Source organism: Anas platyrhynchos, chromosome 18 (genome assembly GCF_047663525.1).
Source record: "Anas platyrhynchos isolate ZD024472 breed Pekin duck chromosome 18, IASCAAS_PekinDuck_T2T, whole genome shotgun sequence".
Classification (NCBI taxonomy): domain Eukaryota; kingdom Metazoa; phylum Chordata; class Aves; order Anseriformes; family Anatidae; genus Anas; species Anas platyrhynchos.
In genome coordinates, this window is record NC_092604.1 from 7,299,510 (window position 1) to 7,309,900 (window position 10,391).

General features: G+C 40.3%; 1 long non-coding RNA gene across 1 annotated transcript; it reads right to left on the reverse strand.

Moving 5' to 3' along the window:
* Nucleotides 1–675: 675 nt before the first annotated feature.
* On the reverse strand, nucleotides 676–2,510 carry LOC113845477 (uncharacterized). The gene is made up of 2 exons (XR_003501068.3): nucleotides 2,310–2,510; nucleotides 676–1,225 (listed from the first exon to the last, which is right to left on the reverse strand). It is a non-coding gene; the product is annotated as an uncharacterized lncRNA (long non-coding RNA).
* Nucleotides 2,511–10,391: the final 7,881 nt, after the last annotated feature.

Here is a 10,391-nt window from a genome sequence, read left to right on the forward strand (position 1 = left end):
AGTGCAATATCTGAATTCAAAGGACTATCCTGTTGCCCATACATCCTAATTGGAGAATGATACTTCTGTAATTGAAAAGTGCCATCTCATCATCTGAAAGTAGACCTTTTGTGTATCCTAAGCAGTGATAAAATTGGAATAATTGTTTACCTTAGATTAGACATGAAGGAAGAACATCCAGCAGTAAGAACAGTTAAAGACTCGAATAGATTGTTGTGAGATTGGAACCACTGGAGGTTTTTAAAAGTGGGTTAAACAAACATCTGTCAAGAAAGATTTAGATGTAGTTGATCGAGCCTTGGGGCAGGGATGGACTAGGTGACCTCCTGAGGTCTCTTACTTTTAAATTTATTCTCTGTGATTTTACACCTCCACTTTCTTGGTAGTGAAGCTTACCTTCAGAGCATCAAAAATGGTCTCAGTGAGTCAAAAAGTCCCTGTAGGATGAAATCTGAGTTAGTCATACACACACACAAAGTCTCACTTCAAACCTTGGAAGATCTGTTCATTGATATTTCAAATGGGAAAGGGAGGAGAAGTTTTAAAAGATGTTTTAATTTTTCAGTGGGGTCATTTTGAAACCTAGAAGTTCCCTTTCTATCTAGTAATATTTTTATTTATTGGAATTTTACCTAGGTACATAAAGCTCTTAACTTCTTGAAGTTGTAGTATGCCTTGTAAGAAATCCTGTCATTTTCCTGGAAAGTTCAAAAGATTAAATGGAAGAATAAAGAGAGCTGCACTTAACACTAGGTAAAAGAACAGAACACAATGGGACTTGAGGGAACCTCTTCCTGTCTGCCAAGGTCTGGGGATCGAGACCCCTGTGAAATGCAGTATATTTGTCTCTAGAGCCATCATATATTTAGTTTTCAAGTGTTGCTCTAATCAGATTCTTCTTTCTTTTTCTCCCTGTTTTTGAATCTTCCTAGACCTCAGCTGCTGTCCTCATCAGAAGTGCCAGAACTCCAGCACCCCAGGTTCCTACTTCCCACTTCACACCTCCAGCATCTCTCACATTCACAGGCTTGGGAAGAGAGCCCAGAACCATGCTGTAGCTTGGACTGTGCATTTTGGTAGGGCCACACAAGATAAGAAACACTGGTGGAAAGCATAGTCTCTGGCTGGCAGCCTCGAGTGAGAATTTCTTCACCGTGACTCTCAGGTGGTAGGAAGCCATCTCCACTCCTGTGGCACTTGTCAGTGTTGAAGCACACCGAGCAATCTGCATGGGAGAGATAGGGTTGGCATCAGCAGTTGGGCTGGATTCAGATTTTTTCAGAGCAGCAGTTTAGTTTTTTGCACTCCTTAAGCTTTGAGACCAGAGGTTTTGATTTGAATCTTTCTCTTCTTAAAGAGCAAATTAACCACTTTCATTGCTAAGCGGGTTATTATGTTCACAAGGTCCTGCCTTACTAAAGCAGAATGTATTGCCTTATGGATGTCAGGGAGAACTGAGGAAACAAAGGCAAAAAAATCCTACTGAGAAACATCTTGTGCTGAAAGCCAGTTCAGAAGGGAAGTTGTGAATCTGTCAACATAACTGCACAGGGAAGATAAAGGCACAGCAGACACAGACTGAGCATATCTACAACACATCAAACAACAAGTCAATCAAAGAGTCATTAGCCCGTTGGACTATGAACCTTCCACTGCAATGCTGCCAGATCAATCAGTCAAGGGCCAACTGTAGAAAAGCAGTGTATCAGGTACTGGTCACCAGGGACTAGAAAAAAACAAAACCTTTAAGTGTTCTTCTTTGCCTGAGAATCTGGACAGAGAGTTCAGTAGATTCAGGCCTTCAAAGAGAATTGCTTAAGGGGATTTTAACGACTGATGGCTTCACCACTGGGGGAATCAAGCCACAAATGGATGCTGTGTTACTGTATCAGCCTCCAGCACTCCCCTCACCAGTCCTGTCTTCCTCATCCTAGCAATTTTCCATGGTTAGGGATGTGATCCCTGGAGAAGGATAAATAAATAAATAAATAAATAAATAAATAAATACCAGCTGTATTTGAAGTTGGAGAGAAGCAGTCAAGGACATGCATCATCCTAATGAAATGAGCAAATATCACTGATATTTTTCTGAAACCTCTCCCTTTTGAGCACTTTCTTTAATAACACCAGATGACAACTCTGATCTTGTGTGTGTCAAGAGGAGGGCTGCCCATACTCCATGGAGGGCTGTATTTTCATTCCTTAGGTGTTGAAATGTTGAAGTTAAAATGTCAGTTTCCAGCAGAAGACATTGGTCATATTACATGCAGTAAAGAACAAAGTGATGATCATGGTCATTCAGTACTTACGTGGCAAGAGGTTTGTTATCAAAATGTTTTTATATTAAAACAAAAATGTTCTAAAAAACCCAATGACTGCAAACTTCAAAGGCACATTCAAACTTAGATGTAGGTGTGACTCTAAATAGCAGTGGTAATTAATCACTACAAACGCTAAATGCTGTGGATTCCCTGCCACTTAAAGCCCTTAAAAAGACACCCGTGTTTGATTTAAAGTGTGAATGGAAAGAAAAGGATTGATATAAATTAGTGGGTGAGAGACAAGGCATCAGATTAAATAAGAAGTTCCCAGGCAGCAATATGTGCGTCAGTAGTGATTTGAAATCTACTTCAAAATGGCATGTGAATGTTTCCAGGACAGCCTAATGCCACCTGCTGCTCACATTCAGATTGCAACCTAGAGCCAGAATCTACTATATCACCATGGCCAGTGATTGTGCCAAGAAAAATGGGTTTGGGAATCCACAAAGTCAATCATCATCATCCCTTCTGCCATTAAAATTTCTTAATCATCTTAACCTCTGTTGAACCAATTAATTGCTTAGAGTCTGGAATTATCCAGTCCAGTAACCTGGATCACTTAGAGACATGTCAGGTAGATAACAAAAAGAAAAATAAAGAAAAAATAAATGAACTGAACCTAAGAATGGAGATATCCTCCTTGTCAGAGGTACTTTAAGATACCTGGCGAAGGATATTCTGATGAAGACTAGAAGTGGTCAGGGAAAGGCCCAGGTCTCCTGTTCCATATTTTGATATTCTAATAGAAATTTAATTTTGAAAATAGGCAACAGTCCTACATCTCTTCATGTTTTCATATTTTTTAAATATTAAAAGTTGATGTAAATACATGTTCTGTTCAGTCTATGTTTATTTTGGCTTTGATTTTGACACTATTTTCTTCACATATTCCTTATGACTAAATTTCTATTTTCAAATTCTTTTTAAAGCAGGTGGAAATTTCATTAAAAAGCCTTGTAGAGGAGAAGTTTTGACAAGCCCTAAAACATCTTTTGGGTTGTTTTTATTGTTGCGGCTGCTGCTGCTGTTGGGAACATATTTTAAATTGACCTTATCCATAAAAGTGACATTTACATGGCATAATTCAATGCTACATAGAGATAACTAAACTAACTGAATAGGTGAGGCAACATAGCTATTTAGTACACAACACTGTCTGAGTTGATCTACCCTTCTGGGATCCTATTTAATTCATACAATATTGATGCTGACCTGTAAGAAAAACGTGCTTTCATTTGCCATAACCTACAACATGCACATAAGCAGTGAGTGTGAGGAAATGGAAGTGCTTTAAGTTTGGACCACCAGTTATTCCAGTAACTCTTGTTCCTCTAACAACATCCTTAAACTGGTGAGGTCCCTCAGCTGGAGAACAACTTCTGTAGTTACAGCTCACAGACTCTGCCACAGTTATGCCGTGTTCTCAGCCTTCATCTCTGGACAAAAATCCTTTATATTTTAGTGCAAACATTTCTCTGTTTGTAAACTGGGGGTAATAATTCACTATTTGCATCTCTAGGAGTTCTGTTCAGCCAATGTTAGTAAAGTGTTCAGAGATCTCTGGATGAAAGCTGGTGCATAAATGAATAGTGTTATTGCCGGACTAGCAAATGTTATTACTCTTAAAAAAAAAAAAAAAAAAAAAAATATGTAGGTAGAAAATAGCCAATCTCAATATTTATAAAATTTCTGCTTCCTCATAAATACTGAAGTTCCATAATCCTCACTGGAGCTGTTGGTTATTTATCTGCATTTGAATTTTAATGAATAAAAAAGCCATTTGTTACAATTCTTACAGTCCTACAGTCCTAGCTCCCTGCAAAATTTTTCTTTCCATTTCAAAGTATTTTTCTTTCCCCCCCACTGGAACAAGGCTGACAGACAACCCTAGACCTGAAAATCCTCCTACTAACCAAAAAAACTGAAAAGGCAATAAGCTGTTACTTCTAAACCAGCCACGGCTCTTGAACTGTGCCTCAGAGGAAAGGTCTGCAACTCATCCCAGCTGAACCTACAGAACTTGTGCTGTGGCTTGGAATGGGGATGGTCAGCTCTGCTAGAAGGAAGGACATAATCCATGAACTCTTGGCTGAACAACAGGAGAACTAGGGCTCAGTTCCTGGCTCTCACATGGACTTCCCATGTACCTCCATCCAGGCATTCTTTGCCCTATCCAGAGTTTCTGGGACATGTCTACCCTGTCCAACTTTCCCTCTTGCAACACTTATTTTTAAGCAGATGTTTCATACTGGGAAGCAGGTCCAAAAAGTACTTAAATACTCTAATTTCTCTGGAATAAATAACAACGCTGGAGGAAATACAACCAAAAATTAGGTCTGTCTACTCTAGACTTACATGAAAGGCGAATCATAGCAGGCTGATCTTTCTCTGGAGTGAATAAAAATAATGTCTTCAAAGTGAGAGGACACTTGCAAGGCTTAATGGCTACCACTCAAATGTGAAATTCACTCGTGCTTCCATTATATCTTCCCATAACATTCTATAGTAACAAAGAGCAACAATAATTTCAGCAGATGAAGCTTTACAGTGTCGCAGTACATATGATAAGTATTGTCCTCGCTACACAGAGGAAAGAAGCACAGAGAGATGAAATGACTTGCTCCAAAATGTGCAGGGAGTCATTGTTCAAGTCGGTTTAAAAGTCATGTCCCCTGATAGCTCATTCTATGTTTCAATAACCAAAGCACTCTCCTGGCTACAGAGCGTAACTGTGTGACCCGGGTAATATTTGCAGTGATGTCTCTGAGATGAGGAGCCGTATGTGGCATTATTCATTCCTGGCAAGATCCACTCCCTTGCTTCATGTTCTTTTTAGGCTGGCACTACAGAGTGAGCTTCGGTCAAGCATATGAGGTCTATTCCACCAGGATGCCTTTGCTGAAGATTTCTGCTTCATTTTCTCTTTCAGAATCTTTATATGCACATAACCAAGCTCGTCTTCCTTTCTCTTCTTGTTTGTGTTCAAGGTATGAGGCATTTTCCCAGGCAAAGCTATGGTTGTATTAGGAAATCAGTTCTCAAACTGAGAGTGAAGCAGAAAAAGAAAGTTTCTGCTTTTTGAGTTTTGTTGATGATCGAAAGCAGTTTTAATATGTGACAGTTCCACCTACATAGCAGTGCTGCTAGCAGCAAGGCAAAATTCTTGGCAATTGATTTCTTTTTCCTAATGGAAGATGACTATCTAAAAGGGGAAAAAAATATCATGGAGATCTGGGTTTCTGTTGTGGAAAATAGATCAAATTGAACTCTTCAAGCTGTGGCATCACTGAAAACTCTGATCTTCAAACCAGAGTGAAGGTGTGTCACGAGATTACTCACACAAACTCTGATTTAGTGGTGATTTAAATTTAAATTAAAATCTACCACGTTGGTGGTAGATTGCAAGATTGTTCCACCACAAGGTAACCACTGGGAAAACTTTCTGCCTCTTCCCTCTTGCCACTTGTATGGCAATGCTGCTGTATTTGGAAGTGCTCAGTGTGTTGTGAGCCCAAAACTAATAGTTTATGATTACTGTCCAACTGCACCAACTGTTATACAAGTCTGAGGACAATTAAGAGCCATGGAGGCACATGCCATGCAACAAGGAAGAGGCCATGGCACTCCAGGAGACTGCTGGCTTGATGCAGCTGCACAGGCCATTATTAAAAGTAGTCTTTTGAGTAACTAAAGAGAGAACTCCACTATTTCGGGTGTCAAGCAAAGATTGTGTTGGCTGGGGCCATAAAATACTGCTTGAGCTCTTTTCTCTTCACCCAGCTGCCTGTGTTCACAAAGCTGGTAGGAATCTCTGTCCCACTCTGCCAAGTGCAGTTAATACTGGCCAACAGGATCCAAAATTGGCAGGGACGGACAGTCCAGTTGCATGAATCTGTTTTCTTAGGAAACATATTTAAAACTAAGTAAGGAAAAAGTCTTATTTTCATTCAGAGACAGTCTAAAAATGAACTCTGGATTTTTTCACCCAAGAGTGTTCTTATTTTTCCAGTTATTTTGCAACTCATGACTGTCAGCCCTAAATTCTAGTTGTAAAAGTGGTTGTCCCAGGTTTAAACACTGGTCACAGGTGTTGCATGGCCCCACAGGTGAGGTATTTGAACATGAGTGGAAGTCCACCAGGTTCACTTCCTAGCAGTGCCCCCTTTGCTGCCTGACAGCAGGCATGTTATGCCATCTCTGTGCCTCTCCTGCAACTGATTATGTTTTTCTCCATCCAGAAGAGAAAACAAGGCTCAGTCAAATTTTCTGAGGGCTGCTGTATCATTATTATTGACAACGGGAAGTGACTTTGATCATGAAGGACTTTCAGAGCTTTTCAGTAGCTCCTGAATCCAGACTTGCAGAAATCTGTGATGAATAGCAGATGATTGCTCTTTTGGAAGGACTGGGCTTGCTTCAAGTTTAATCAGTAAACAGCTTCTGATTATTTTTTCTGTTCTGTAAATATCCCTCAGCGTTTTTGAGGTGACCGTGGCCTACTGCCTTTTTCACACCATGAACTCAGCCAAACGCATGACACCCTCATCCACGCCCACTGAATTACTCTGCGAAATAAATGCAGCAAACATTGCCCTGCAATTCAGAGCTGTCATCCGAGGGTGACCAATGACTCCTGGAGAGTGTTGGACAGAGAGGCGGGATTTGTCCTTCAGGGACAGTGACCTTTCTTGCCCATGTGAAGAACTGATAATACTTTCCAAACAATCTGCAATAGAAAACCATAGTGAGCAGATGGGCACATGCAGACAGATTTTACATGCCCTGAAATTCTGCCTCCCTCCCTTATGATGAAGGGGATTAAACTTAATGAATATCTGGCTATTCAGGCTATTTTAACAAACTATCATTGAGCTGCTGTTTCAGATGTAATTTCATATTGCCACAGTGTTAGGGATGCCATTTTTTCATACTTCAAAACACTGAATTTACATTTTCAAGTTTGAAAATATTTCCTGGTAACTTTTTCTTTATACCAGACAATTTATACATTCCAGCTGCTAGCACTCTGGCAGATAACGGTCATGTATGTGCCTAGCTCTAATACTAACATACAGAATATAAAATCTCAAATGAGATCAAATATAAGTGCAAGCACGAACACTCACACTGGGTAGTGGCTCGTGATAGGCATGCATCTCCCTCAACATGTGCTATTGTAAATTCAAGTATTCATGTTGGGAGAATAAATCTCTAATAACAAGCCATAAACCACCAAAATCTTAGTGTCTGAACCTCAGGGTCTTATGCTGCATAAATGATGCCAAAGATTTTACCCAAAAGGGAGACCAAGGGCAGGTTCCCTATATAGTGAGGCAGTAGAATATATGAACGCTTGAAATACTTTCAAGCCTTGTTTTCTCTGATATTTATGGTGGAAGCATTCCAGTTCAGGAGCATGGATTTCCTGGTAATTCACAGTGACTCCACCGACTTTCCAAGAGCGCCGTAAGATACATTATTTCAGCAATGCCTCTGCATGAATTTGAACCATTTCTGGCTTACTTCTGTCTGGTAGTGGCAGCAGGAGGAGGAGGCCTGTTTCTGCAGTCTGCCGTAGACAGTTTGATTTAATGTCTGATTGCATTTAATTTGTGGCAGCAGCCCAGATGCTATGGCCATAGGTGCCTAGAAAATCATTAAGCAAATGCAATAAGACACATGGAAACCTAAATCAGAGCCCAAGGACACCTGCATCCTGAGATATTGTCTCACAGCTATAGGCCATCTGACCTTAGTCTTTATTCCATGGTCATGAGATTTTAGCAAGCTGTTGGACAGGAACCAAAGATTTACAGAAAAAGAATATTTTCTGCAGAAAACAGACTGACCTATTTTTTATGCTAACAGTCCGCTTCTTCCTTGAGTTGAAACTTAAGCTGTGGGTTTTCACACAGCTGTGAGGTGACAGTCTTTACTCCTCAGGTAAGACTTAACAATGGAAGAATTGTACTTTTGGGGCCATAGAGGTAGAACTGACCTGAAGGTGAAAGGCAAGGTCTGTACACATGTTGAGCCACATTTTGCCCCATTGGATAACATTTCAGAAGGCCTGAAGGCAGAAAAGCACAGCTCAGTGTGAATAGACCAGGACCTGAAAGAAAGAGCTGCTCTTATTACTGAGATCTAGGAAACACAATTGCAAAAGGCTCCACTGAAAAGAACTCAACAAACTAAAATTAGTTTCAAGCAAGCAAATAGAAACATTAAGTTTTGAAAATGTCAAAAAAAAAAAAAAAGAAACACACACATTTCACATTTAAAGCAATTCTTTCTTCTTTATTTGTTTCAAACTGAACTATAAAGCAAAACAGAAAGAAATGTATAAAACATACTTTTATTATCCAGTCTAAATTTTTCCCCCGAAAGCATCACTGGGTTGAAGCTAGGATCTCTGGAAGAATATGATGCTAGATTTCAATGGTAACAGTCCTGTAAGGCCAACAGATATGCCTCATTTGAGCAGTCTGGACCCTGTCTGTGACATAAAAATGTGGAAAAAAAACCAAACAAAGATAGGGAGAGAGTATCCACAGGCTGTACACTTTGATTTATCAGACTGCTGGGGTCTGCCATGGGGGTTTGGAGGTGTTCCTGAGGATTGATTGTATTACCATATTGATTCATTTCTGCTTTTAATCAGTTTGCTGCAAATCAAAGACTCGAGTGCCGTTTGTTTTCATCTTTCCTCAATGCCAAACAGTTTTGTATCCAAATAAGAATGTAGATGGTGAGGGCTTCTTTGTTTCTACTAGCAATTTTCCTGTTTCTGGAAACAAAACCTCGTGCTTTTCTCAGTTGGAAGTGAGGACTCCTTGTGGGAGATGAATTTTTGGTGTGTCTACCCTGATACATTCACTCTCACTCACCATCTTGCTCAGACTTCTTGTGGCCATGAAGGGTTCATGCCCTGGCTCCATTCTGGAGTGACAATGCTAATCCCTGGGATAGAGAAATATGGTGGCTTTTTTGTCCATGGATAGGTGAATCCATTTGGATTTCTGTTTTCTTTACAGAGAGTATGAATGTTTCTGGGTACGGCCATATGGTAAAGCACACCAAAATACAGAAGGCAGGCATGACCCAGGTGCTTCCCAGAGGTTAAACTCAATGGCTTGTAAGTGTAAATGCATATCTCCAGCAATTTTTGTGAAGTGTGCAAATTCTGCTGTGTTGGAAACACAGCTGGAGCTGTATAAGAGTTTTTTCAAGTATATGGAAGAAGACAGAGCAGAGCAGGGAAGTGTCTGTTCCCATGCAGCCCGTCTTTTCCATAGGGGTTTGCACCTTGAGAGAACCCAATCAGGAGCCCACGAGCAAAGGAGACATCCTCAGCATGCAGATCGTGGCTGCAACACGTGCCTGCAGGAAACAGAGGCAGCTGCATTGCCAAGGGGTAAAGTATCCTTGAAAGGCCTCATGCCAGCTGTCAAAGCACCATCAATAGAGACTTCCCTGATTGAATATTCACTTATTTGAGGCCTCACCTGCAAAATCACATTGCTTGTAATACTTATAGTTAATAACAAGCATCCTGACCCCCTGTAAAAAGACCAAGAGCATGAACAGGTTAAAGCAGTCAGCTCTCTGCTGGTAGAACATTTTGAACAAGCCCGCTGCAGGGGTAGCAAAACTGTTCCTGTCACCTGTTCCCAATTTCTCTTTAATGTAACCAGAGACTTAAATACGACTGAGTTAATCTTTGAGCAAAACAGAAAATACTGTAACAATAAAGGTTCTAACATGGTTACAAATGAGAGCTACTGCTCCCCTCTGCATTTTGAATTCCTGGGATAATTCTGCGGAGCTTCATTACCGGAGTATAATTGTGTTATAGAACTCTAAATCACCCTGCTACACTTAACTGGCAATAACATTAAGATAGCGCAGATATTCATTTTAATTAAAACATAGCCTCAAACTATTTCCCTGCTCTAAGCGGCAAAACTTTTTCCTCCTTTTTTTTTTTTTTTTTTTTCTCTAACACCAGAAACTTTCATTTGTTCCCAGTGTGTCTCTGCTCACCAGAGGGTCCAGAACCAAAATGCAATT